The 16,005-nt window shown below is 45.2% G+C and overlaps 2 pseudogenes; both read right to left on the bottom strand.

The window, feature by feature from the left end:
- Nucleotides 1-8,298: 8,298 nt before the first annotated feature.
- On the bottom strand, nucleotides 8,299-8,726 carry LOC116893137 (annotated as a pseudogene).
- A 2,034-nt stretch (nucleotides 8,727-10,760) lies between these two features.
- Nucleotides 10,761-11,273, bottom strand: LOC116893936 (annotated as a pseudogene).
- Between the last annotated feature and the right edge of the window lie 4,732 nt (nucleotides 11,274-16,005).

Here is a 16,005-nt window from a genome sequence, read left to right as displayed (position 1 = left end):
TTTTAGATGGAAGCATCAGAAGCCTCCTGTCTCTGCCCCCAACAGTGCTGGGGCTTTGCTGGTTGGCTGAGCCTCCCCAGTCTCTCACAACTAAACACTGTTTTATAGTTGTGTAAATGGAAACTAGAAAAGGCGAACACCTTTGCAATCTCTTTTTTTGGATGCACGCAAGAAAGAAGAGAGCCAGCGACTTTACTGAACCTCTTCCTGTACCCAAAGTGTGATAGAGCCTGTGCTTAGCCTGTGGAGAGTGTGAGAGAGCGTGTGCTTAGCCTGTGGAGAGTGTGATAGAGTGTGTGCTTAGCCTGTGGAGAGTGTGAGAGAGCGTGTGCTTAGCCTGTGGAGAGTGTGAGAGAGCGTGTGCTTAGCCTGTGGAGAGTGTGAGAGAGCGTGTGCTTAGCCTGTGGAGAGTGTGAGAGAGTGTGTGCTTAGCCTGTGGAGAGTGTGAGAGAGCGTGTGCTTAGCCTGTGGAGAGTGTGAGAGAGCGTGTGCTTAGCCTGTGGAGAGTGTGATAGAGTGTGTGCTTAGCCTATGGAGAGTGTGAGAGAGTGAGTGCTTAGCCTATGGTGAGTGTGAGAGAGTGAGTGCTTAGCATGTGGAGAGAGTGAGAGAGTGAGTGCTTAGCCTATGGAGAGTGTGAGAGAGTGAGTGCTTAGCCTGTGGACAGTGTGAACGAGTACATACATGGATGGAAGTTCTGCTTGAAATGGTTCATGGACATGGAATGGAGCTGGGGGTTGAGCTAGGCCTGTAATCCCAGCTACCCTGCAGGCTGAGGCAAGACCATAGGTACACGTCCTGCTTGGATTGTGTCTACACAGAGTGAGCTTCAAGGCTAGCCTGGGCAACTTAGTAAGACCCTGTGTCAAAATAAAAGTGGACTGGAGGGGTTGGGGATTTAGCTCAGTGGTAGAGCGCTTGCCTAGCAAGCACAAGGCCCTGGGTTCGGTCCCCAGCTCTGAAAAACAGAAAAGAAAAAAAAAAAAGTGGACTGGAGGGAGGTTTGGGGCGGGGCTCAGCTTAGTGGTAGACCATTTACCTAGAAAGTGGGAGGCCCTCTGTGTTGAGAAGTGTTTTGTCAAGTTGACAAGCTACAGCTCCACCCCCAAATTTATGTAAAGATTGTAATTAGAGATTATGAATGAAGATTTGAGCTTCTCTGCTCATATCAAAACACAGCAGTAATTTCTAATAATTTTTTCTTTTAAAAGTATTTTATTTTAATATATTTTGAGATGTACTTCTTTCTATGTAGCCCAGGCTGGCTTGGGCCTCCAGACTCCTTCCTCCTCAGCTGTTGGAGTATTGGGGACTAGAAACTTTGGTGTCACTCTAACTGGCCTGCTGGGTTTCATTCTAAAAGATAAAATTATAATGATACTAAAGGAATATGGGAATCAAAACTAGAGGACTTGGAGTTGACTCTCCACACCTGTGACATAAACAAGTTACTTGGCTTCTGTAAACCTCAGTTTCTTCATCTGTGACAGGGATGATGGCTATGTGTCTAGATAGGTAGCTACGGATCTTACCTTTTAAAATTAATTAATTATTTATTTTATGTATATGAGTACATTGTAGTTGTCTTCAGACACACCAGATCCCATTTCAGATGGTTGTGAACCACCATGTGGTTCCTGGGAATTGAACTATTGAACTCAGGACCTTTGGAAGAGCAGTCGGTGCTCTTAACTGCTGAGCCATCTCTCTAGCCCCACTATGGATCTTATTAATAAAGACAAATATGTCCTAAAATGTGTATGAACACTGATTTATAAACTATGGGACAATGACAGCAGTTAAGCACCACCGTGAACTTTTTGCTTGTGAATTACCTAATGTAAGTTCTCTGGTCATCTGGTAGAGCAGAACCAGTGTCAACTACTGAGTCAGCTGTCTGACCTTACAGATCTTGTCTTAACCAGCAGAATCTGAACAGGCATTGAAAAGTTGCACAGAGCCCAATTGGTGATGGTACACACCTTTGATTCTAGCAGTCTGGAGGCGGAGGCAGAGGCAGAGGCAGAGGCAGAGGCAGAGGCAGAGGCAGAGGCAGAGGCAGAGCCAGAGCCAGAGCCAAAGCCAGAGCCAGAGCCAGAGCCAGAGCCAGAGGCAGAGGGATCTCTGTGAGTTCAAGGCCAGCCTGGTCTACAGAAACACATTGTTGGAGGAAGAGGAGAAGAAGGAAGAGGAGGAGGAGGAAGAGGAGGTAGAGGAGGAGAAAGGGGAGGGGAGGAGGAGGAGGAGGAGGGAAAGAGGAAAGGAAAGGAAAGGAAAGGAAAAGTTGTTCGGAACAGAAAGGCATCTAGAAGAGAGGATGGGACTGCACATCTTAGAACTATCTCCAGGCAGCAGCTTCTGGAATGGCATCGCCTAGAATTGTGTTACAGCAGACGTTCGGAGACTAGACAAAAGTGTAATCATCAGGCTGTTTACCAAGAAAGCTAAGGCTTTGTTCCAGCTCTCTGAGCTGTTGAGGAACTCACTTCACCTCTCCAGGCTTTAGTTTCCTCATCGACACAACTATTTTCCTATTACATGTCCAGCTACAGAAATTGGGAAATTTAGCCTCTGAGGTCAGACTGGTTTGGTTTCTAGCCCAGCTCCTCTCAAAGGGACACAGAGTTCAATGGATGACACAGACACACAAAGAAAGATTTACAATCAAGACTGTCGTAGAAACACTCCTCTCGCCACTTGCTCCAGTCAGCACAGACAGAACGTACACTAGAAAGCAAGGTCTAGACTCAACCTCAAGCAGACAGGAAGAATACCTAATGAAAGTCAGAGATGTGGCAGGAGCAGAGAAGTAAACCTGTAAGAATGTTGTACAGATGCAAAAGGAGAACAAGACGTGACCGGTAAGTCACAGCAGAGATTTTTGACTGTTCTCTGAAAAGTAAGTGGAAGTCATCTAAGCAGAGGAGTGATTGAAGAGTCCGCCACAGTGAGGACCAAATTGGAAGCATGCCGGGTGGAAGCCTCACTGGCTCTTGCAACAATAGATGCAGTAGAGAGATGGACATAGGGGTTGGGGATTTAGTTTAGCGGTAGAGCGCTTGCCTAGCAAGCACAAGGCCCTGGGTTCGGTCCCCAGTTCTGAAAAAAAAAAAAGAAAGAAAGAGAGATGGACATAGAACAATGGGAGAGAGTTGAGCCATGAAGGCAGAACCAGGAGGGACTCAGCGTTAGACCCAGGCGTGATGATTTATTTATACCTGTAATTCCAGTACTTGAGAGGCTGAAGCAGGAGGATTGTGGCTGAGTTCCAGGCCAGCCTGGGCTAGGTACTGAGACTGCCTGAAAAGTGAAAGGGAGATTTCAAAAGAAGGGGAGAGGGCCATGCTGAAGAATGTAAGTCAAAGAGAATGATGGATGCCCACTGAGACTCAGCATGAGAAAATCTTTAGCTCAATTTTGGCCATGGGTTTTCTAGCTATAGTGGTCATGTTTTGGTTGTGTCTGGGCAGGCTGTTAGCCTCTGAAATTGAAAGGGCAGTTGGGGAGTCTTTGGTCAAAGAGAGGATTGGGCTTTGGAGGCGACTGAAGCACTGTAGACAGAGAGAAGCAGACAATGGGGGTGAGCAGAATACAGGCTTTGGAATGGCTTGTGTTCATTCAGGGTGCCTTTCTGCCACTACTACCCACGTGACATCCAGCAAGTTGCTTAAAATTCCTCCTCTGTGAGAGGGAAATTATGGCTCCACAATTATTGGAATTGTATGAGTAGCACTTCTAAAGACTTTCCTCTAGTGTATGTAAGGTTATCTCACTTTGCAGGATATCATAGAAGTCTGGAGTAAAGTCCTGGTGAATTAAAGGCTTGGATTCCCTAAAATCTTACACTGAAACCCTTCGCTCCTAAGATTCAAACTCTGTAGGTATGAATGAGAACGTCCCCCATAGGCTCAGATATTTGAATATTTGGTCCCCAGGCAGTGCCGTTATGGGAAGACTGAAGAAGTGTGCCATTGGAAGCAGGCTTTCAGAGTTTGAACATTACGGACAATGTTAGTTTGTTCTCTTGGCTTCCTGCTCATGGTTCAAGATGTGAGCACTTAGCTTGTTATTCCAGCCTCCACGCCGCTGCCTCTGCTCTGCCACCATTGATTCTAACCCTCTGGAATCATGAGCCCAGATACACTCTTCCATAAGTTGCCTTCCTCGTGGTGTTTACCACAGCAATGGAGAAGTAACCAATGTACGAATTCCCTGTGGACTGGGAGACAGCGCCTTTGATTAGCCCACATGAGTGGGATCAGTGCCTTTAGAAAAGACCCAAAACCACATGTGAAGGCCTACATCTGCAATCCCAGCACTTGGAAGGTGGAGATGGGAAAATCAAAAATTCAAGGCCAGCCTCCTACATAGTTTTAGACAAATGTGGGCTACATAAGACCAGGTCTCAAAAAAAAAAAAAAAAAGAAAGAAAAAAGAAAAAAAAAAAAAACAAAAGGAAAAGAAGAGAAAGAAGAAAAGAAAGAAGAAAGAAGGAAAGATGATTCCCATGATCCCTTGTTTCTCTATCATGTACAACTCCAGAGAGAAAATGGCCTTGGCCTTGGCTGAAGATGCTGGCCTTCACTAGATCTCAGTCATGCTAGTGTCCTGTTCTTGGTCTTCTCTAGGCTTGCACAAATGGTAATATAGGCCTGGCACACGGTGGGTGTTTATTAGGTCTCAGTGTCCTTACCTCCTCCCCACCACTCCTCCAGCTTCTCCATATCCATCTGCACAAGTTTGAAGTTTGCAAACCTTAATTAGGAACTGTTCACGGAGGAACAGAGGAACAGAGGAACCAGACCTCTCCAAGTCTTTCCTCCATGCAGCACATCAAAGCGAGCCTTCTCCACAGTGATCTAGTCTTCTCCTTCATCCTACAAGCATGACAGATAACACAGAACGTTGCCCTGCTGTTCTCTAGTACCACCAGCTCTTTCCCTCACTGGGAATGCAAACACAGAGAAGCTCTGGGCCATATGCTCACAGCATCAGCTGGGTTTCCATGGCAACCAGTCCGGCATAACTAGATGTTTCAGCAGAGAGGAGCTGTGACACTGGGGAGTCACAGAATGTGGCAAACTAGCTATTATTGTCTCTCTCACCCCACCCTAAGGACTAAAGCAGGTTGGCTCTGGCTTGAAGAGGTAAGGAAATTTGTTTGCATAAGTAGGAAACCGAGTTTGAGAGTGCACTTGGCTTGTCATCACAGCAGAAACAGTTTTGTAGTTTAAAATAAATCTAAAGAAAGATAAAAATTCAACTGAAAATACCACAACATAGGAGGTGGCCTGTTGTTATGTGAACAATATGGAGACTTTGATCTAATTCTTCCTAAGAAGGTCAATAAAACGTTGTTTGTACAAATTCTGTCACCTTTTCCCTCTTAAAATTTTTTAAATGTTATGTGTATGTGTGTGTGCCTGAGTGTTTATGTGTGTGTGCCACATGCATGTACAAGAATGTGGAGGTCAAAGGGCAGCTTGCAGAAGTCAGTTCTCTCTTTCCACCATTTAGGCTCTGAAGATCAAACTCTGGGCATTGGGTTTTGCAGCAAATGCCTTTCCCTGCTGAGCCATCTAGCTGGCTCCTAAGCCCTATTCACCCGTGATGTCTCCATTTGTGATGTGATTATTGGGGCCAGCCTGTGATTATTGGGGCCAGCCTCAGTGTAAATCAGAGTGCGGGTAGTTAGACAGTTACTATCTCTTAGTCTAGTGGCTCAGTGATATCAGTAAGACCTGGGGCACTTGCTCTACATGTAGTGCTTTACTTGTGCTTAGAAGAAGACCAAATGGGGCTAAAGAGATGGCTCTGAGGTTAGAACAGAGAACCAGGTTCAATTCCTCACACCTACAAGGTGTCTGTAGTTCCAAAGTCTAACACCCTCCCACAGGCATACAGGCTGCAAAAGTAATACAGAACACAGATAGATAGGTAGATGGATGGATAGATAGAGAGTTAGATAGATAGACAGACAGACCTTTAAAAAGAAGACCAAATCTGGCCAGGCAGTGGTGGTGCACGCCTTTAATCCCAGCACTCAGGAGGCAGAGGCAGGTGGATCTCTTGAGTCTAAGGCCAGCCTGGTCTACAGAGCAAGTTCCAGGACAGCCAGGACTATTACACAGAGAAACTTAGTTTCAAAAAAATCAAAAAACAAAACAATAAAAAAAGACCAAACCACAGGCTTGGGAGGTGGCTCAGTCAGTAAACTGAGGTCAGGTCCTCAGCATCTCCATAAACTCTCGGCCTGGCATCATGCATCTGTACCACAGTGCACTAACACAGAAACTCTCTGGAACTCACTGACCATCTTAGCCCAGTGAGCCTCATGTCTAGTGAGGACCCTGTCCCAGAAACTGAGATGAAGAGCTGGGTATGGTGGGACTTACCTCCAATGGCAGGGGAGGAAGATACAAGCAGTTCTCTTATGAGTTTGGAGCCAACACGGTTACTAAGGAGTTCCAGGCCTCTCTCACTCTCTCTGGTGCTTTCTCTCTCTCTCTCTCTCTCTCTCTCTCTCTCTCTCTCTCTCTCTGACAACTAAAGTGAAGAACAAACAATGGAGGAAGATATTCAGTGTTGATCACTGGCCTCCATGAACATGTGCGCACATGCATGTGCACTTGTGTGCACATGAGCATACACCCAACTAACATAATATCCCCTCCCTCATACATAAGAAGATGAACTCATGTCCAGGCATCACAAGCTGACACTTCACGTCCAAAGACAAGTGTTTGTCTCTGTGCTTTTCTGTTTAGTAGCGAGGAAGACAAATGTCTCCCAATCCCCCTGCCTGCAGACGTCCTGTCAGGTTCCACTGGCCACCAGGCACTCTTGGGGCCCAGGGTCACACTTTTATTCCAGATCCAGTTTCAAATATGTGGGCTTTGCTTATTTTTCAGGATAGGATTTCTCTCTGTAGGAGCCCTAGTTGTCCTGAAACTTGCTTTGCTGGCCAGGCTGGCCTTGAATACACAAAGATCTGCCTGCTTCTGCCTTCCCGTGCTGGAATTAAAGGCGTGTGCCACCACATCCAACTCAAATACCTGGGTTTTATCTGGAAGGAAATAAAAAACCACGAAGGAATTTTTCAGTGAGTCGATAATGGGATCATACATTTTGGGGATTGTTTTGTCTTTGACACAGAGTCTCAAGTTCTCAGCCTGGCCTAGCAGTTACTCTGTAGCTGAGGACAGCCTTGACTATCTGATCCTCTTGCCTCAAACTTCCAAGTGACTGGAGTATAGACATATACACGTACGCCAGGTTTTTATGTGGGCTGTGTGTATGCTGGGGAAATACTCTTCCAGCTGAACCGTAGGCCCAGTCCAGATTTAAGTTTTCAGTAGATCATTAAGAGAGTAATGTCAAAGATAGAAATAGACGGAGGAAGAGATGAGAAGCAGAGAAACCTGTAAGTTTAACTCCTATAAAATCCACAGGAGGAACAAGATCTGAACTAAAGAGGTAGTGACTGGCATTTAGGATGGGGGCTGGACAAAGAGCTGGACCTGTACATTAGACACAGAGGTTGAAACTAGACCTCTGTTTAGATCTGGCTTTGTAGAGAAGTGAAAAGAGTTTGTTACCAACTGAACTGAAGAACAGCACAGAAAATACAAAACGGATAGTTAACTCAATTGGGTAAATATGGAGTTTTGGGACCAAGACATATTAGGCAAATAGACAATTTAAGGTCTGGAAGCTCAGGGATGTGGAGCTGGGAGTTGGCAGCATGTGGGAAATTGGTTGAAGCCAAAGGAATGAATGAGATCACCAGAGCAAGAAGGGAAGGGCGCCAAGGAGAGAAGCCGGTATGAATGCATTTGAGGAATGAACCATGGATTTTCCTTTGAAGAAAGCCAAAGAGAGAATCTGGAAAGGAGGTTGTTACAGAAGCCAAAGGAAATGGCTGTCCCAGGAGAACAGCCCAGGTTAGGTACCAAAGAGGGTAAGAAAGACAAGGTGTGGGGGTGGGGGACAAGGGACTGATTGTGTGTATATGTATGCATGTGTGTATATGTGCATGCATATGTGTGCATATGCATGTATGTGTGTATATGTATGCATGTGTATGCATATGCACACATGAGTTCAGGTGCCCAAGGAGGTTCAAAGAGAGTCCAGATCCCCCAGAACTGGTGATACAGGTTTACAGGCCATTGTGAGCCAGCTGATGTTAGGTCCTGGAAACCAAACTTGGGTCCTTTGCAAGGGCAGCTAGTATATGCTGTTTGTTTGTTTGTTTATTTAGAAAACGTCAGCATTTAATTAGCCTCTGAAGTGGCTTTAGGTCACCAGAACACAGGCACCTCCAACACCCTTTATCTTCTCCTCAGCTCTTCTGCTGAAGACGTTGGCCTTCACGATGACAGGTGGCTTAGGGAGCTTCCCCTTCCCCAGAACTCTGTAGTAGCCTGATCGAACAACATCAATGATGGGAGCAGCTCCAGTCTTGTTTTTTGCTGCATTGACTCGTGTCTGCTTGCTGACCAACGTCCATAATTTATCCAGGTTGACAGTTGGGCAGAAGCTCTGGTTCCTCTTCAAGTGGTAATGCCTCTTGCCAACTTTGCCGAAGTAACCTGGATGGTATTTGTCAAAGTTGATCCTGTGGTGGTGCACGCCTCCAGCATTCCCGTGGCCTCCTGGGTGCTTACCGATGCGTCTGTGGACGTGGCCCAGAGTTTCCGGGTCTTCCTCAGTCTGGATGGCATGGTGGTGGCAGAAAAGAAAGAGGGCTGGTGTGTGCTCTTAATCAAGGCTGTTTCTCCGGCCCTGCCCTCAATCTCAGTGGCTGGTGAGTAGCACTGAGTGAGATCGTGACTGAAGAAAATCTTCGAAGTCTCAGGTAAAGAGGAGCAGAGAGACAATGAAATAACGGAAGCATGCGAGGGAGACGTGTATAAACAGGGCGTGAACATGCTTGTAGATGGAAGAGAGGAAGGCAGAGCCAGAAAAATGCTGTAACTCGTCACACAGTGACTCGGACCTGGACCAGTGTTGGAGCAATACTCTGAAATTTAGAATTTTCTCTTTCTCTAGTATTACTCCAGAAGGTCCCAGAGCTGGCCCTCTTAGCAAAGACTACTACACATCCTGTTCCTCTGAATCAGTCTCAGGCTAGCCTCAAACTCACTGTGCATTCCTGACTCATTTCCTGCCTCCGCCTCCCAGGGTTTAGGATAACAGGTGTGCACCATCCCCACCCCCAGTCCTTGACCTCTGCTCCTAAGGTTGGGAGCCGGGTTCATCCACATGCTCTTATTGTTTTTAGAAGATAAATGGGAATCCATCTTGGTCTCATTACTGGCTCACTGGGAATTATGCAAAATACTGGCTGTCGTCAGGATCACCTCATTAGTGTCGCTGTGTGGTAATTTCATGGAAATGACTCCAAGGCACATTTGATCCGGCTAGCAGGGAGCCATTTACATTTCAGACATCCATCTTCCTCGTCTTCCCTGCCTCCTCTGTGGTAGGTGGAGTTGTCCCAGGGCAGGCTTCCAGGGGGCTGCCTGTCATACCCACTGCCCTGTCTATGCTTAGAGCATCCTTTTTCCTAGACAGTCTTTCACAGTACTTCTGGCACAACTGCAATAGGAGGTCTCACCTTTGTGAAGGTCAGGGGTGTGTAACCTGAAGGAAACCCAGGAAGATCTCTTGCTCTGCAATGTTCTCCTCAACACCCTTGGCAGGCAGTCCTGACTGTCACAGCTACAGTGTGGGACATATATTAAGTATAAGCTTCCTTGCCGGACAGTGGTGGTGCGTGCTTTTAATCCCAGCACTTGGGAGGCAGAGACAGGTTGATCTCCGTGAGTCTGAGATCAGCCTGCTCCATACAGTGAGTTCCAAGACAGTCAGGGATACACACAGAAACCTTGTGTGGGGGAAAAACGAGTTTCCTAAATAGACTTCTGTATAGATATGATTTGGTGACTGTTGAGGCAGACAGCTTGAAATTTAGAGGATGGACGGAAAAAGATGTTCCAACCAAATGGAATCTGAAAACAAGGGGAGGCATATTTTTGCCAATCAAAATTCAGGTCAAAATTAGGAAGACACACACTGACCACAGTAGTAGGGAGCCTCAATACTCCACCTTCACCAAATAGATAACGACACCCAGACCCAAAATAGATGAGCAAGTTAAACAAATGTCAGCAGCACCAAACTCAAGTACCCTGAAGAGCAACAAGCGCCCTTAACTGCTGAGCCATCTCCCCAACACCAAGGGCCTTCTCAAACATAGTAGAAATTACCTGTGACAAACGAGGGAGCAATGTCATACAAAGCAGGGAGAAATGAGCGATTCTTTTTAAACCAAGAACAAGTCAGGGATGTCGTTTCTTTGTACTTTTACTTAACAAAGTGCTTGAAACCTTAGCCAGAGTAATAAGGTATAAATATAAGTTATATTACTAATTATTAGTTATAAATTATATAATCTATGGAAAAAGGTATATGTATTTATAACAATATAATTATAAGTATACATAAAGTATAACAAAAAAGACATGAAAAGAATGCATATAGGAAAGTTCGGAGAATTCAAACGAATCTAGTTTGCAGATGATAAGATCTTGCACTTGAAAGACTAGGAGGTTTCTACCACATGACTCTTAGACCGGATAAACATTTTCATCAAGGCTGCGGGACACAAAAGCAACATACAAATGTCAACAGGATTTTTATTTTTAGCTTACACAAAGCAATTTATTAACAGAAAATAACTTGAGAAGTCCTGTTCACAGACAGCGACCGTGACGACCACCCTTGCTTCGAGTGCTGTCAGACGGGATGGGGGCAACATCCTCAATCTGCCCAATCTTCATCCCAGAGCCAGCAAGAGCTCTGAGGGCTGACTGGGCTCCAGGTCCAGCGGTCTTGGTCCTGTTTCCTCCTGTGGCCCAGAGTTTGATATGCAGGACAGTGATGCCCAACTCCTTGCACCTCTGGGCCACATCCTGGGTAGCCAACATGGCTGCAAATGGAGAGGACTCATCTCAATCACCCTTTACCTTCATTCGACCAGCCACTCGGCAGATGGTTTCCTTGCCAGAAAGATCAGTAACATGGACAAACGTATCACTGAAGGATGCAAAGATGTGGCAGACACCAAATACATTCTCTCCTTCAGCCACCTGAGGTCCAAGGCTGATGACCTGTTCTTCCTTCTTTTCCTTCCCCTTTCGAGGTGCCATTTCTGAACATTGTCTCCAGACTCCTCCACCGGAAAGAGAGAGACGGAAGGGGCAGGCAGACGGTCACTTCCGTGTTCCCAACAGTATTTCTATATATACCAAAAATAAACTCAGTGCACTGGGCATACGAGTACATGTCCATAACTTCAACTCTAAGAGATTGAAACAATATTACTGTCACAAGTTCAAGGTCAGCTTGGGCTATGTAGAGAGTACCAGGCCAGGTGCACAGTTAGACTTTGAAAACAAAACAAAGCAAACAGCCAGATGACCTTATTGAAAAAGAGGGTAGCAGAGCAATCCCATTCAGGATAACACCGAAGCAAAAACAACAAGCCAGGCGAGATTTAACCAAGGGTCCTCACGACTCCATAATGAAAACCAGGAAGCCCAGCAGGGGGAAACTAAAGAGACGCTAGAACACGGAAAGGCTTCCGAGGTTCATAGACTCATTCAGAGGTTCGTAGATAGAGTTAATGATTAGCCATGGGTTAGTGGTGCACACCAGTAGTCTCAACACTGGGAGGTGGAGGCAGGAGAATCCTAAGTTCAAAGTCATCCTTGGCTACACAGTGAGTTACGGGCCAGCCTGGTTCTATTTAAAACAAAGTAACTCCAAAATCATCATCAACTATAATGGCGATGAGGATGCTTAAATGGCTGTATTACCAAAGCAGTTTTGGTATATAGCAGAAGCAGAGTCAATACAACATTCATCAACATTCCAATGACACCCTTCAACTGAAATAAGGAAAAAACCCTGAAATTTATATAAAAACACAAAAAGACTACGAATAGCCAAAACAATCCCAAGCAAAAAGAATTGTGCTAAAGGCCTGAGCTCAAACTGTGCTACAGAGCCAGGAAAGCAGACAATAACAGATGGTGCCAGCCAACTCATAAGCTAACAGGAAGATCCTTGGGACAGACTAGAAAATCCAGAAAAAGGAAGATCAAGAAGTAACTGCAGTCATCTGACTCTTGACAAGGGTGTCAAAAAAACACACATTGAAAGATAGGTGTTTAACAATTGGTGCTAGGGAAACTGGGTGTCATGATATGTTGAACTCTTAAATGGGAGCCCTGTCTCTCACTTTGTAAAGAAATCACTTCAAAAATGTACCAGAGTCCTTAATGTGAGACCTGAAGATTTGAAGTTATGAGAGGAAAACACAGGGGAATACTTCAAGGTCAAGATGGATGCAATAGCTTTCTTAAAATAGAACTGGAATAGCCCAAGAAATCATAGCAGAGACGGACAGATCTGACTGTGTAAAATTAAACACCTCTGTACAGTAAAAGAACAAGCAATAGAGTAGAGGCAGCCCGTAGAATGGGAAGAAAATCATTGCCAGATGCACGTCTGAAAGCCTAGATTATCTGAACTGTATCTAGATTATACAGAGAGATCGGTATCTAGAATGCATAGAGAACTGAAAAAAATGAAACAGTAAAAGTGCAAATAATTCGATCAATAAAATGGTCAGTCAACTGAACTTTTCAAATGAAAAGGTACAGATGGCCAGTGAATGCAGAGTAAAGGAGAGGAGAGAAATGTGATTGATTGGCTGGGATGGTTGGCTGGGATGGTTGGCCGGGATGGTTGGCCGGCAAACTTTGTTCCACCCGGTCTCAACTACCAGCATTAGTTTCCAGTGCGCTGCTGTGCCAGGCTTTTGTGTGCTGGGGATCTGAACTCTGGTCCTAGATGCATGTGCAAACCCAACTGTCTCCTCAGCCTCCAAACGCAGTCCTGGCTGCCCTGGAACTCATTCTGTAAACCAGCCTAGCCTCGAACTCACAGAAATCCTCCTACCTCTGCCTCCCCAGTGCTGGGATTAAAGAGGATTGTGCCACCACTGCTGGTGAAAGGTTTAGTCTTAAATGAAATAGAAATGTGATCCCTACCCCATCATCTGATAGCCGATAGCTGGAGCAGAGAGATGAAATCTCAGACTCTCCCTCATCTGGACCACTGACGAGTACATTCAAAATGATGCCCCTCAATTAGTGGGACACAGTGTGGCGCTTACTTGGAAACAGGGCAGGCACAGTTGTTTTGATGCCTCTCTTCCTTCCTTGTTAGAGTAGACCCTGCTTGAAAACATCAGGAATTGTCTTGTCTCTCCTTTTGCTATCTCATTTGGTCAGCTGGTCAATTCTTCAGTTCTGGAGGCTTGAGGTTCAGGGGATCCCCACTGTGTGGTTGCCCCACCTACTTCTGGAGGTTGTTTTGCTTGCTGTTGAGACAGTGTATTCCAGTCTGCCCTGAGACCTGCTATGTAACCCAGGTTGACCTCAAAGTCTGGGTCCTCTCCCCTCTGCCTCCTAGCTACTGGGATTACTGGCTGTGCCAACTAGTGTTTATTAGCTGACTCACTCGGCAATTACGGTAACCCATATGCCTCAATGTAGCCTTTATTACCAGAAAGGTGGGTTTTTAAAATTCTTACTACCTCCTTTTGTTCAGAACTCAGACAGGTTACATGAGTTCTCTGAGCCACATCAGAGACTTGACCAGCTTTGCTCCCTATTCAAGCCTGATTCTCCCAGCATCCTGGAGTGGAAAAGAATGTTAAGCTGTCTTCCTCCTGCTGGCTGATCTTGGCTGTCAGAATGAATTAAGCAACACCTAGGAAATTAATAAAGCACACCTACTAGTGTATGTGTGAGGTCACTTCAGCCAAAGGAACACACACCCTTTTGACTGTAATTCTGCATCCCGGGAAGGGTGGTGAGCAAGAGGGTTGCTAGCCCCCAGTGTAAGCCATTCTCTTCAAGAGGTGAGGAATTTACTGTTTGCTTTCTTCAGTCATAGACTTCATTGTCAATTGAAGGACAATGGGAAAGCCGTAGATATCCTGTTAGTAAATACAGATCTAATGGAGACACTGCAAATACCTCTTGACCTCGCTGCCATGGTGAGAGGAGGTAAGGCAAGCAGCTCTTATACTTCTGCAGCTCTTTTTAAAACGCGTACACAAACTTTAAAAGGGGGAGGACATAAGGCACACTGAATCTTGTAGCTTCCTTCACTGTAACTAAGAAAATATCCTGACATCTATAAGTTTTCTCACTGTCAGAGAATAAGGCTGAAAATACAGTAAGGCGGAAAACTAGAGGGAACCTTCTGGTGTTGATTTAAAATTAAAACGGTGGAGGAAATGTGTATTCAATATGTAGATACAGTTAGAAATAAATACACATAATTGCCAGGTGTATAGGCATGGCTGTAACACAGGAGGTTGAGGCAGGAGAATAGTGAGTTCAAACCTAGGCTACACAGTGTTCTAGGGTAGCCGGAACAGACTACATAGGAGACACAAAACAAAACTAAAGCCACCTAAAGGGAATCATAAATATCATATACATAAACACTGGGGTGCGTCCATGTGCACGCACACACACACACACACACACACACACACACACACACACATATATATGTATATATATGTGTATATATGCTCGCTTAAATAGAAAGTTTGATGAAGAATAGTTGTATGGGAGTGGGGTGAGGGGAGTATCGTGGGTGCATGGTTTAAAACACCTGCTACAAAATACTTATTAATTACAAAGTGAAAGAGAGTAAGATTTTCAGTGGGGAAACCTGGCAGACACCACTCTAATCAAATGATCAAAGTGAGCGTAATTAGCAACAGGGCAAATTGGAACCATGCACCACCTGCTAGGATGAGCGAATGTAACATCATTCCTGCAAACGCAGAACCTGAATCTAATTACCAGAAAATATCAGACAAACCTGAAATGAAAGACAGGCTAGCAAATAACTGTACTTTTCAAACAAGGTCATGAGCATCTTCAAGGGAAGCGTGAACCGTGTCAGATGATGGCCCGGACTCCGCGCGCGCGCTGCTGAACTGGCTCCTTTGATGAAGACCTCAACAGGATAATTGTGAGAGCCGCATGGGGCTGAAGCTTAGATAGCTGTCTTGTGTTGCAGCCAAAATCCCTGACTTTGATGGTTACACTGAACACACGAGAATGCCGTGTGTATAGGAGGTGCGTTCCGAAGTACTGAATGGTGGTGGGTTCTTGTGCCGGTATAGTAGCCTCGAATGTGGAGCTCGGTGTATTTTTCCGCCATTTTGTTGTTGTTATTCTGGTGGACAGGCTCTCGTTTAGCCAGGCTGGTTCTGAACCAGCTATGTACCAGCAATGATCTTTAACTCCTGAACCTCCTGCCCCTGACTCCCAAGGACTGTGACACAAATGCCACCATGCTCAGCTTCCTTTCCATTTTATGACTTTTATTTTTAAAGTTAAAATTGTTTCCAAAATTTGAACTTTCTCCAGGAAGCAGGAAAATATAAGGCACTAAAACAGCAATTATGATTTATTTAGAAGATGTGTATAGAAGCCAAACTTGTTGCCCTCAGGGCTTCACTGTAGCTTGCTTAAGGAGCAATGTGCCTCCTACCCAGCATTCACTGGGGAGCAAACCACAGCCTCCTGCATGCCAGACCACTGCTCTACCACTGAACTACACTCCCGGCTGAAGGCTGACGCTTTCACTAGGGGATATTACCCTTCCCTTCCAAGGATTCTGGTGCCTTTCAGTTCTCAAGCCTTCTTGGTATACTGCCAGCAGAAGTGACTTGCTTCTGTTTTGAAAAATATAATACTTTTATTAATTCTTTGAGAATTTCATACATGCATACAATGATCATATTTACCCCAATCCTCCCCCAATCCCTTCTAGATTCACCCATCCCCTTCCAATTTTGTGTCCTTTTAAATTTTTTTTCCACCAAAGTCAATTTATGCC

Source organism: Rattus rattus, chromosome 2 (genome assembly GCF_011064425.1).
Source record: "Rattus rattus isolate New Zealand chromosome 2, Rrattus_CSIRO_v1, whole genome shotgun sequence".
Lineage (NCBI taxonomy): Eukaryota > Metazoa > Chordata > Mammalia > Rodentia > Muridae > Rattus > Rattus rattus.
The sequence above is the reverse complement of the archived record's forward strand: the minus strand, read 5'-3'. Positions and strand labels throughout refer to the sequence as shown.